This window comes from Octodon degus, unplaced genomic scaffold (assembly GCF_000260255.1).
Source record: "Octodon degus isolate 3935 unplaced genomic scaffold, OctDeg1.0 scaffold00062, whole genome shotgun sequence".
NCBI classification, from domain to species: domain Eukaryota; kingdom Metazoa; phylum Chordata; class Mammalia; order Rodentia; family Octodontidae; genus Octodon; species Octodon degus.
In genome coordinates, this window is record NW_004524638.1 from 2638315 (window position 1) to 2651509 (window position 13195).

Consider the following 13195-nt stretch of genomic DNA (forward strand, 5'->3'; position numbering starts at 1 on the left):
ACAAACAAAAGATTCCATTTTTCTCTTTCAGGTTCTCACACTAAGAAGACAATATGTTTGCAGATTTGGGTCTAATTTATTTCACTTAAGACAATGTTCTCTAGTTGCACCCATTTGCCATCAAAAGACTCAAATTTATCCTGCTTTATACCTGAAAAAATGAAAAAAATTTTTATGCAATAAGCAACAAAACTCAAAATCACTACTGACCCTATAGAAACTCAGATCATAAGTAACTACTTCCAAAATCTTTACTCTCACAGGATGGGAAACACAGAAGAAATGGAAAGATTCCTAGACACATATGATTTGCCAATCAAGAAGATATAAAAATAACCCAATATCAGTGAATGAAGTTGAAAATTTAATTAAGATATGTCAACAAAGAAAAGTCCAGGTCCTGATGGATTCATAGCTGAATTCTATGAGAAATTTGGAGAAGATTTAATTGTAACTCTTCTCAGACTCTTCAGTGAAAATGAAAGGAAAGCAATTCTCCTGAACACATTCCTTGGAGCAAGTATTACTCTAATAACAAAATTAGAGAAAGATCCTACCAAAAAAAGAGAACTATTGTCCAATATCTCTAATGAACATAAATAGGAAAATCTTCAACAAAACACCAGCAAACTTAATCACTGCCAAGTAATATTCATCTGAGAGATCTGGAGATGATTGAATATTTGTAAATCTATGAATGTAATGCACCATATTAAAGCACCAAAGACAAAAAGGACATGAGCTTCTCAACACATGCAAAAAATACCTTTGACAAAGTCCTACACCCACTAATGATTTAAAAAGCTCAGAAAATCAGGAGAGGTGGTCTTTACTTCAACTTGATAAAAGCAATCTATGACAAACCAACAGCCAACATTTTACTAGATGGACAAAATCTGAAATCTTTCCCTTTAAAATAAAGAACAAGTCAAGGGTGATTATTTCACCACTCTTATTTAATAGAGTTCTGGAAACATTAGTCAGAGAAAGTAGATAAGAGAGATAAATAAAAGGAATAATGATTGGAAAGAAATAAGTGAAACTATCATTATTTGCTGATGACATAATATTGTACATAGAACTCCCCAAAAATCCAATTTGTAGATTCAATAACCAAATTGAGTATTGCATCAGGATGTTTTTTTTTTTTTTTTTTTTTTTTGGGGGGGCAGATTGAACTCAGGACCCTGTACTTACCAGGCAGGTGCTTATTCTGTTAAGCTATCTCCCTTGCCCGTAGGATAAATATTGAACACTCAAAAATCAATAGAATTTCTACACACAGACAAGGGAATGCACCAATTTAGCAATTAGGGAATCCATGACTTTCACAATACTACCTAAAAATGAAATACTTATGAATTAATCTCATTAAGGAAGTAAAATATTTATACAGCAAGAATTACAGTACTCTGAAAGAAAGACCAAAGAGGATTTCAGAAAATGGAAAGATATTCTTTATGTTTAGGAATAACCAATTTTGTGCAAATGGCCATACTTCCAAAATTGTTGTACAGATTCAATGCAATCCCAATTAAAACACTATTGGTATACCTCATAGATCTAGAGAAAGTATCCCTCAGATTCATTTGTAACCAGAAGAGACTTAGAGTAGCAAAAGCGATCATAGGCAACAAAGGAAAGGCAGGAGACATCACAATCCCTGACTTGAAATCGTAATACAAAGCTACTGTGATGAAATCAGCATGGTATAGGTAATAAAACAGACCATAGGATCAGTCAAACAGATGAGAAGATGCAGACAAAAGTACACACTGAGCCAACTTATCTTTGACAAAGGGGCCAAAGTTGTTCACTGTAACCTGTTTAATAAATGGAAGCAAGTAAGGATCATACTCACAAATAAAATACATCAGATTGCCTGTAAAAGCATCATATTTTCTTTCTATGGTAAGAACCTGAAGGAGTAAAGGATCTGAATAGTAGAGTAGAAGAAATAATCATTTTTTTTTCCTTCCAGAGAGACCAAATCATTGTTCCCCTTTAGCTACCATGCCAGGTATGCTGAATAAAGATTCTATTTGTATGCTAACTATGGTGAACTGTTAGTGTTGAAAATTTTGGGCTTATATTTGGAAAAAAATTGTTCCTATGATGCTTTACAAAGAGGTTCCTGAGAGTCATATGCTCTGTATTTACCTGCCTTTATGTTCCAACAGTTGAGGAGAGGAAATAGCTCTTAAATATTATATCTCTCCCCTTCTTTTGCCCACCATCTATCACAGAGATGAAATTCTTTTGGAACCAAGCCAGCAGCTGTTCTCTGAAGCATTCAGACACTGCTTCCCAAGTGAGTTGAGGGATCTGATCAAATATCCATGCATTTCTTCCCCAAGTGGATATCTTTGGAAATGAACTTCCAATGGATGTGTTGAACAGATTTTAACAGACTCAAGTGAATAAAGTCCTCCTTTTACATTTTAATACTTTTTTCTTTTGACATAAGTTATTTCACATATCTAAGACCTATTACTCTTTTGCAAACAAAAGCAACAAAAACTAAGCCAAAGCAAACCAAACCAAACGAAACAAAACCAAACCACCACTAATACTCTCGCTTTGCTGCAAGAAGTAAATAAAATATTTAGTCCACAGCCACCCAAAGAAGATTTTCACAATTATCTTTGTTATAATTTAATTCTAAAGTGGCTCTCAAAGTTTCACATCTTGAGAAGGTGATTGGATTATGAGTACATCATATCTGTCTTGCTATTAGGAGGTGGGTTGTGGTCAGAAGAGGCAGATCAGTGTGGCTTTGAGAAGAAGGGTATAACTCCCTGTCCTGGTCTTCCCTTGACTTTCTCTGCTTCCTGGCTAAGATGAGGTGAGCAGTTTCTTCACCTGGTCCTTCCACTCTGCCACTTCCTGATGGAGTCAATGGTTGTGTATTTTATGCCAGCGATAGGGAAAGTGATTAAGGCAATCTTAAAAATATGTATTGATCCTCCATTGTATAATATGTGATTGCAATTTGCTTGAAAAGCAATTGGAAACAAAGAAGAAACATTGTCCTGGAGATAGTTCCTTAGCTAGTGATTTTTGCTTATTCCAATTCCTTCTATGTGTTTATTGTAAGATGACAAACTATGTTTTATATTGTGTTCCTAGTCCTACAACTAGTCCAGTGGAAAGGAGAGCATAGCAGGCATTGCTAGCTGAGTTCATTTAAGCCTTTTCATCCTCTAATTCTTTTGCATTTAATTCCATGATTACTAAACTGTGTCTTGATTATGATTTCTGATCTCATATAGAGAGAAAATAGTCTTATGATACGGACATGAATGTTCTGGTCACCATGACAATTATTTGTAAGTGTAATTTTCTAAATTGGCTAAGGCAGAGCTGGCTGGTAATGAAAAGGGAATATTGTAATTTCTGTAATGGTAATTTCTCATTACCAATTAATCACCTATCATTCTATCAGTTTCACAAGCTCAGCTAATGTATACCCCCGAGTGATAGATTTTTATTTCTTTTTAAATAAACCTGTAAAGATATGGACCAGACCCTGACCTTCGATGAATTTATTAAAGTATTAATGCGGAATTCTGAGGTTGATGTTGGACAGACTTATACCTTTGTTTGCCAATGGCTATGTTGGGTATAATAAGGTGTACCCAACATAGCTATTGGCAAAGTCCACTGGACTTCTTTCCTTGGGGTATTTTGAAGTCAAGATTCAATGAGATGTTGAACTATGAGTTGTCTCTGTGGCTCACTTTCCTTGGAATACTTCTTCCCTGAAGCATAGGAACACTCATGAGAACAAATGTAAATGTTATAAAGATAATTTTTGAATAAAAATATAAATAAAGTGGACAAGTCCTTGCTTTTGTGAAATTTATATTTTAAGATAATTGCCTCATATTTCCTCGAATGTTGTATAAATGTAGGTATTCTTATTATTTTTTTAAATTTAAATGTTTTATTATCAAAGCCCTATAAAACTATTACAGCAACATGACACAGACTATATGTCACCTGATTATTTTTCCTGTACAAAAGGAAAGCTTGAAAGCCCTGTAACTTATTAATTTGCTTAACTGCATTTTACATAAGATGAGCCATTCTGTGCATTAGGATTTGTACTGCAGCAATGATAACATAAATATATTGCTATTAACAAATGTAGGTACTATTAAAAATCATCTTTTATTAGTTCAAATATCAGACTTTGGATACTATCTCTAACATACTAGAAATTAAGCCTATTGTTTCTTTTTTTTTTCAAAATTTTATTGATAAACAGATAGCAATGAGACAGTTTCAAATCCAATCGGAAGTACAGATTCAACAAATAACACAATGCATATATTCTTCTTAGTGGTTAATTGCTGTACAAGATGCGGACTTGAGATTCTATTTACAATCACCATTAGAACAAATCACTCTATTCATTAAGAGAATGCAACTATCTATCTATCCTAGCCACTTTGAATACACAGATGCAAAATGGACATGAGTCACGGCCATTGCTTGGCCAATGTGCTCTCTGTGAAAGCCTGAGAGAGTGTTTTCTCCCCATGTGACTCTCAAGCCTATTGTTTCTATAAAACCTTTTACTTATTTGTAATTAAAAATTATTCTCATTTTGATTATAACTTTGCATGTTTGTTTTTCTCTATTACTTTTTAAATACCTTTAAGGACAAGAACTCTGGCTGGTTCTTATTAAATCACTGGCAGCTAGAACCATCCTGGGAACACAGTCCATGCTATCACATACTTGCAACACAGTTTAAGTGTGATATTTCAGGTCTGTCATTGCCAGTGATACAATTCTTTGCAAATCTTGTCAACCAATGATCACTACACCCACAAGATTCTGCATAGGAAACAAATAGAAATAAAAAATTACTGAATATAGTTGAATTTGTGTTTGATTGTCCTTAGCAGAGGGTCAGCTGCTCAAAGATGGATGCACGTATGAGAGGATTCAGGACTGGGGCTGACCTGAAACCTGTTACTCCTATTATTTGATGTGTGTCAACCATTACAAACCGAATTTACATATGAGGACCAGAACATCTATTTGTATCTACAGAGAAAAGTCAAAAGTATTATTCTTTAAGAATCTGTCACTTCAAGTACTCAAATACTGATGCAGTTAGAAGGAAATAGATATTAGTAGTACAATCATCTCAACCATCTTGTGCATATATTACATGAAATTTTCCCATTCCTTTTAAAATATCTTTTCTCCCTTCCCTCATCTTTGTTATTTACTCCTTATGGTCAGCTTCTTTCCATTTTACTATATCTATTATACTTTTCAGAGTTTATTTATTCTTTCAGGTTCTTACACTAGGAAGACTATACCAGACTTGAAAATCTATAACATATTGTATGTTTTTCTGTTTTTGTTTTTGTTTCTGCTATTTGTTTTTGTTTTTACACTTCAAAAGGAAATAAAATGAAATTTAAACAAAGAATGAAGAACGATAAAAAGATTAATTCAGCAGCAGTGGTCAGTGCTGTATTAAGCCAGAGACTAGAAATCTAAGAAGAAGACAGCCCTTGGGGTCTATAATGTCAACAATTAGTCCACATAAATACAGTTGTATACCAATTAATCATTCTAAAAAACAATCATTCTAATATTCACTGATTATATTAGATAAATTTTTATCCAGTGACAGGTCCCTATAAATAAATTACTTAAATTTCTCCTATCTTTGTTTGTCTTAGGATGTTTGATTGCTAATTTTAATTAATCCACAGTTGTGGTAACCGGATCTGTTTGAGGCTCTTGATAACTTTGCATGCCACCACCCAATTACCCATCTTCAGTCTTTTTGCTTGTGAACTCTCTTTGGACTCTCAGGCTCTGAAGAACCCAAAGCTTAGGGATTAAAATTTTCTCCAATGATTCACAGAATTAAGTCATAACAGTTTATAGAGTTTCTATTAGCTCAGATGCAAAAGATGGGTCAATCGGTTATTGCCATTTTCAAAATGCTTTATGGACTATTCCTCATTTTCTACTTTTGTCTTTTAGGCACTATGAAAGAACAAAGTCTGGTGTGGATAGAGAAGGATAAATAACCCTCTTGGTGAATTAGGTAATGATGAGATGGATACATAATTTAATTCTTGAATTTTTGTATACATTAGAATCACCTGGAGATCTTTTAAAGCATTTTAGAGCCTGGGCTTCCCCCAGTTATTTCAACTAGAACACACAGCAGTGGGTAAAGGCAGTGATTTTATTGTACAAAGGAGCTAGGGAAGCATTGAGCTAATTGTAAGCACAAAGTAACAAAAAAAAAATCTACTGCAAGTTTAAAAATTTTGAGGGGAATATGAACTCCCCGTCTTTACACATGAAATGATTGAACTAAACATTGAGTTAAGAAAACTCCTTAGAGAAGAGATGTGGAAAATATGCATCTGGAAAAAACCTATACCCAAAATAAATGAAATATGGTGCCTTCTCAGGGTGACTGGGACAAAGGTGGGAATTTTTGTGAAACTGAACTGTCTTGGGATATGATTATTTAACATTTGAAAATGTCCACTTCATTTTTATTTTGTATTTTTAAGGAGAATATAAAATAGTAAAAAACAAACATTAGAAATGATACAGAATTTCACTAAACAAAATAAAATGATAAGAATTCAACAAAGGTTGTATTGCACATTGTTGTCTTCAAAATATTTGTCCAGGTTACCAGATATAAACACACAAAGTTGGTCTTCAGAATTCCTTTTTTCTCTCTTTTCTTCTTTCGCTTACCCAATTGTTCTTTCCTTTAAACAGATTCTATCCCTTTCACCGTATTTATTGTACCTTGCAATTTTATTTACTCTTTCAGGTTCTTACACTAGAGAAACAATATGATGTTTACACATGCAGATTTTTTTCAATTATGAGAATGGTTTCTAGTTGCATCCATTGGGCATTTAAAGCCTTGAGTTTTTCTTTTTTGATAGCTAAGTAATATTTCATTGTATAAAAATGTCATATATTTTGGAAGAAAGATAGTTTCTTTAATACACGATGCTAGAAAACTGGCTTTCCACATGCTAAAGCCTAAAATTAGACCTATGTCTATCACCATGCACTAAACAAAGTCAAAATGGAACAAAGATTTAAATATTAAAATTGAACATTAAATCTACTGAAGGAGAAAGTAGGTAGAAGTCTTGAAGACATAGGGGTAGGTAGTGTGTTCATGAACAAAAACCAAATACTTCAAAAAAAGCAAAAACTGGGATCTCACCATTTTGAAAAGTTTTTCACATCAAAAGAAATCAATGACAGATTAAAAGAAAACTCAAGAATTGGTAATTTTTTTCAATTTTTATTCATTTTAATGAGAAAAATATCAATGAAACAGTTTCAAAATAGGTAGGACAGTTGCAATAAATATATATTGTATATTGTTGTCTTTCTAGTAATTATTCAGAGGACAAGATGCAGACAAGATACCTTGTCCAAATAATATTAGCACTAACCTTGCTTCTCATTGAACTAAGAGAAAGTAGCTCTATACCTATCCTATTTTGTATATACATATGTACATATTTTTCACTACAAAATGGGCCTTTATTGATATTCTGCTTTTTGTTTGTTTTGTCAGAGATGGGTGTTCCATTGCTGTTAGAGAAGCTGTATTTGGAGAAGTCTTTAAAGGATCTATTCATACTTAGTGACAGTATAAATGCTATAGGTACCTCAAATCAGCAAAATAATTCAATATAGTCCAATAGTCCATAAAATTAGTGGGTTATCAGCAGATCTGGAAATTTTCTGAAGTTGTTGATTTGAACCTTTTACAGCTTAGTATATTAGTATGACCTTACTTTTTATACCTTGTGGTTATACTTTTTGGCTGGATGGTTAAGACCAATATAAAGCAAGACTTATATAACTAAAAAGGTTAATTTTGTATCTGAAAAGGTCAGTCAAATATCCTCAGGAATACCCTGAAACCATATAAAGCAACCTTGAAGATCTTTTGTCAGTGTCAGTCATCTGGAGAAGTCAAGGCCATTGCTTGACCAATTTGTTCTCTGTGAAAACCTAAGAGAGTTTTTTTCTCTCTAAGTGACTCTCCTTAGGCAAACTGTACATAGTTGATCACTTTCCTCTGTGGCCCCATAATCTCCTTGATCAGAAAATTTGGGATACCTCTGAGTTGTAGGATGTCACAGCACAAGTTCTCTTATGTCCTGAGTCCTCACTAACTTTGAAGGGCTAGGGCCAATATATTGGCTATCCTTGTACCCCTCTTTTTCTCTAATTTTTGGTCTGCAAACTTTAGTTGTTAAACATCCAGAAGAGAAGCTTAATGATATTATTAGCCTAAAACATAGGCTGCTGAGCTTAACATTAGTATCCATCTGAATATCAAACACATTAGACATAAAATGGAACTGCCATCTTCTAACAACCATGGATATTCTACAATTTAAATCTCTATAGAATGTGAAAAAAGCCACGCATTTTTACACAGAAATTTAGAAATCAAACCATGTACAACATTGTAGCAGGAGAATCATATGGCATTTTTTCCTGTCTCTGGTTTCCTTTATTAACTTTTTTCCTCAAACATTTACTTTAAAGAGAGTATATTAATAATTGATATGTCGTGCTCGCTTCGGCAGCACATATACTAAAATTGGAACGATACAGAGAAGATTAACATGGCCCCTGCGCAAGGATGACACGCAAATTCGTGAAGCGTTCCATATTTTTTATAGTTTGCTGAATTCACACACCTACAATATTTAAGTGACAATGGAATACCCTCTCTGATAAGACTAAACAAAAAATGAAGGACCATTTTGTATCTGTATATTTAAAATAATCAGGATAGATATCCAGCTACTTTCTCTTAATTCAGTGAATAGAAAGATTTGAACTAATAGTGTTTCTGGACAGGATAGCATGCCTACATCTTGTACTATGAATAACCACTAAGAAGACAACAATATGCAATGTATTAATTATTAAAACTGTCCTACTAATCGGTTTTGAAACTGTCCTACTGTTATTTGTTCTCAATAAAATTACTAAAAAAAGAAAAAAAATAATTGATATGTCATCAGAAGCAGTAGGAATTTAGAAGACCAAAATGATATGTATTTCAAGCATGGCTTTAGTATTACACATTGCTTTTCTCTGTGTATTTGCTTAGTTCATAGATACCAATGTATATAGTTAGTTGGGGCAAGAATTCTGCCCATTAACTGCTATTTTCAAAAACCTGATGGAAATTCTTAGGACCATTGCTTTAACGATCTAATTCATAGAAATGTAAGATTTTGCCCTGCCATATTTCCTAAATTTTCTCCTCTCCCTCTTCGATGTTCAGTTCTTAAATTCTTGCTTTTCATTTAACTGTGCTATAACTTTCAATTTTTGTTACCTTTTTTGAGTTTTTAATTTAGGGAGATGATATGGTATTTACACATATAGGTCTGATTTATTTCATTTATAAGTATATTTTCAAGCTGCATGCATTTATATTTGAAGCCTGCAAGTTTATTTTTCTTTATAGTTGAGTAATACGTCATTGTATAAAACCCCACATCTTTTGCATCTATTCCTCAGGTGACGGGCATTTTGGTCATTTCCAAGATTTTGTTTTCACAAATTGTGCTGCTATAAACAGAGGTGCACATATATCAATATGATATGATGTTTCAGGTTTTTTTTTTTCGGAAAATTCCCAGTAGAAGTTTAGCAGTATTGAATGGGACTTCTAGTACTAGATTTTTGAAGTGTCTCCACACTGATTTCCATAATGGTTGTACCAGTCTACAATCTCACAAGCAGAGAGGTTCCTTTTTCCCCACAGCCTCTCCAACATTTGTTGTTGGTTTATTTCTTTATGATAGCCACTCTTTCTGGGGTGAGATGGTATCTCAGTGCTGTTTTAATTGCCTTTTCATGAATAGCTATTGTCGTGGAGCATTTTTGCATGTATTTATTTGCTTTTTGTATTTCTCCCTCTGAGAGGTGTGTATTCATCTTGGATGCCCATTTCTGGATTGTGTCTTTAAATTTTGGTGCCCTGATGTTTTTTAGTTCTTTATAGATTCTAGACAGAAGACCTTTGTCTGAGTGCGTACACGTTAAGATTTTTTTTCCAAATTGTGGGTTGTCTTTTCACTGTTAGTAATTTCTTTCAATGTGGGAAAACTTCTCAATAAGAGGAGTTCCCAGTTGTTAGTTCTTTCAAGTATTTCCCGTGTAGTTTGATTTTTCTTCATGAACTGTTTGCTTAAACCTATGTCTTCAAGATTTCCACCTACTTTCTCTTCCAGCAGATTTAATTTTTCTGTTTTAAAGTTTAGATCTTTTATCTATTTTGACTATAATTTAGTGCCTGGTGAGAGACCTGTGATAAACCAAGTTTTAGCTTTCAGCATGTAAAGAGCCAATTTGTCCACCACCATTTGTTAAAGAGGCTGTCTTTCTTCCAGTAAGAAAGATTGGCCCTTTTGTCAAAGATAAGATGGCTGAATGTCTTTTTATCAATAAATTTTAACTTTGTGTAAAATTGATTTAACTGATATGAACAGAGGCAAGATAAGTAAACCGTTAATAGGTAACATAAACATGTACTGTATTTGTGGAAAACAGTGATGCAAACCATGTCACTAAAAAAACCAAAAAATATAATAGGACAATCAAAATAGGTGTCTTTATTTTGATTCACTTATTTAATATGTGTATGAATACAAAAATTAAATATGTGTAAAAAAACCTATGTTATTTAGCAAAAGAAAAAAAGATAAGATGGCTGTGTGTTTTTTTAGTTGCATGTGCATCTTCTAATCTATTCCGTTGATCCTCAGGTCTATTTTTTTTTGCCAATACCATGCTGATTTTATCATAGTACCTTTGTAGTATCATTTCAAGTCAGGAATTCTTACATGTCCTGCCTTGTCTTCGTTGCCCAGAATTGCCTTTGCTATTCTAGGTCTTTTCTGGTTCCAAATAAAATCCAGGAAGGATTTATCTAGGTCTTTGAGGTATGTTGGTCACATTTTGACAGGGATTGCATTAAATCTGTATAACAATTTTGGGAGTATGGTCATCATCACAATGTTGGTTCTCCCCATCCAGAATTCTGCAGGGACTATCTTTCCATTTTGTGAAGTCCTTTAGGATCACTTTTTTCAGAGTACTGTAATTTTCATTGAATAGATCTTTGAATTCTTTAGTTAATTTATTCCTAAGTATTTCATTTTCCAGTGTGCTATTGTAAAAGGTATTGTTTCTCTGATTTCCTTCTCATGGTGCTTCTTATCTGTGTAGAGGAAGGCTATTGGCTTTTGGGTATTGACTTTATATCCTGCAATACTATTGAATTTGTGTATTAATTCTACTAGCTTCTTGGTGGAGGTTTTTTGGGTCTTCTCCGAAGAGTATCATGTAATCTGCAAATAATGATAATTTAACTACTTCTTTACCTATTCTTATTTCTTTTATTTCTCCCTCTTGTCTAATGGCTCTAGTTAATGATTCCAGAACTATATTGAATAGGAGTGGTGATAGAGGACATCCTTGTCTTGTATGAGATCTAAGAGTAAAGGGTTTCAGTTTTCCCCATTTAGATTTATTTTAACAATTGGGTTGTCATAGATGGCTTTTATCAGATTGAGGTAGAGGTCATCTGTTCCAATTTTCTGTGGAATTTTGAAGATAAATGAGAGTTGGTCTTTGTCAAAAGCCTTTTGTGCATCAATTGAGATGATCATGTGGTTTTTGGATCTGGTTCTATTGAAATAGTGTATTACATTTATAGATTTTTGCATATTGAACCATTCTTGCTTCCTTGGGATGAATCCTATCTGGTCATGGTGTATAATATTCTTGATGATTAGGTGTATTCTATTTGCCAGGAACTTATTGAGGATTTTTGTGTCTAGGTTCATGAGGGGGACTGACCTATAGGTGTCATTTTTAGTTGCATCTTTTTCTGGTTTGGGTATCATATAATGCTTGCCTCTAGGAATGATTTTGGGAGGATTGCTTCCTTTTCAATTCATTAAAGAGTTCAAGGAGTACTGACATTATATCTCCTGTAAACTTTTTGTATAATTTGGCTGTGAAACCATTAGGGCCTTTGGTTTTCTTTATCAGTAGGGTTTAATTATATTTTCATTTTCCCTGGCTGTTGTTGGGTTATTCAGAGTTCTTAGAGCTCCTTGATTCAGTTTTGGTAGTTTGCATCTTTCTAGGAATTTGTCCATTTCTTCTGTCTTGTGAGAGTAAAGATTTTCAAAATAGTTATTGATGATCTTCTGAATTTTCACAGGTTCTGTGGTAACTTCACCCTTTCATTCCATATTCCTTGACTTTGAGTTTTTCTTTCCTCTCTTTGATCAGATTACCTATGAGCTTATCAGTTTTATGTAATCTTTCAAAGAACCAGCTTTTTGCTTCTCTAATTCTTTGAATTGTTTTCTTTGTCTCGATTGCATTAATTTCTGCTCTAATCTATATAATTTCCCCCATCTTTGGGCTTCAGGTTTGATTTTTCTCTTTTTTTTTTTTTCTAGATGTTTGAGGTTTTGCATTACAGTATTTATTTGTTCCTGTTTTGTTTTCTTAAAGTGTGAGTTCACAGCTCTAAATTTCCCACTAAGATCTGCTTTCATTGCATACCATAATTTGTGTTTGAATTTTCAATGAATTGTAGATATTGTTTAATTTTTTGTTTAATTTCATCCGTAACCCCTTGGTTGTTGAGGAAGGTGTTTAATTTCCATAATTTTTGATTTTCTTGTGCTTTCTTTTGCCATTTACTTACACTTTCATTGCACTATGGTCAGATAGTATGCATAGGATAATTTTTGTTTTCTTGCATATACATAAACGTGACCTATGGACTAGCATGTAGTCTATTTTAGAAAATGTCTCATGTGCAGCTGGAAAAAAATGTGCATTCAGATGTGGTTGGGGGAACACTCTGTATATGTCCACTAAGTTCATTTGTTCCAAGTTCTGGCTGAGTTCTACTACTTCTTTGCTATTTTTTTTTTTTTTTTTGGTATCTTTGGTCCTTCTTTTTGGGATAAGGCTGTGTTAAGTTCTCCTGTTAATTTTATGGCCTTGTATATTAGATTTTTCATGTCCACTAAGATTTGTCTTATGTAGTTGAGTTCTCACATGCTCGGTGCATTTAAATGTATGACTGTTACCTCTCCCTCTTGTA

General features: G+C 33.4%; 1 non-coding gene across 1 annotated transcript; it reads left to right on the plus strand.

Annotated features, from left to right (window-relative positions):
- Window positions 1-8614: 8614 nt before the first annotated feature.
- Window positions 8615-8721, plus strand: LOC111817584. Its single transcript, XR_002821743.1, has one exon. It is a non-coding gene; the product is annotated as a U6 spliceosomal RNA (small nuclear RNA).
- Window positions 8722-13195: the final 4474 nt, after the last annotated feature.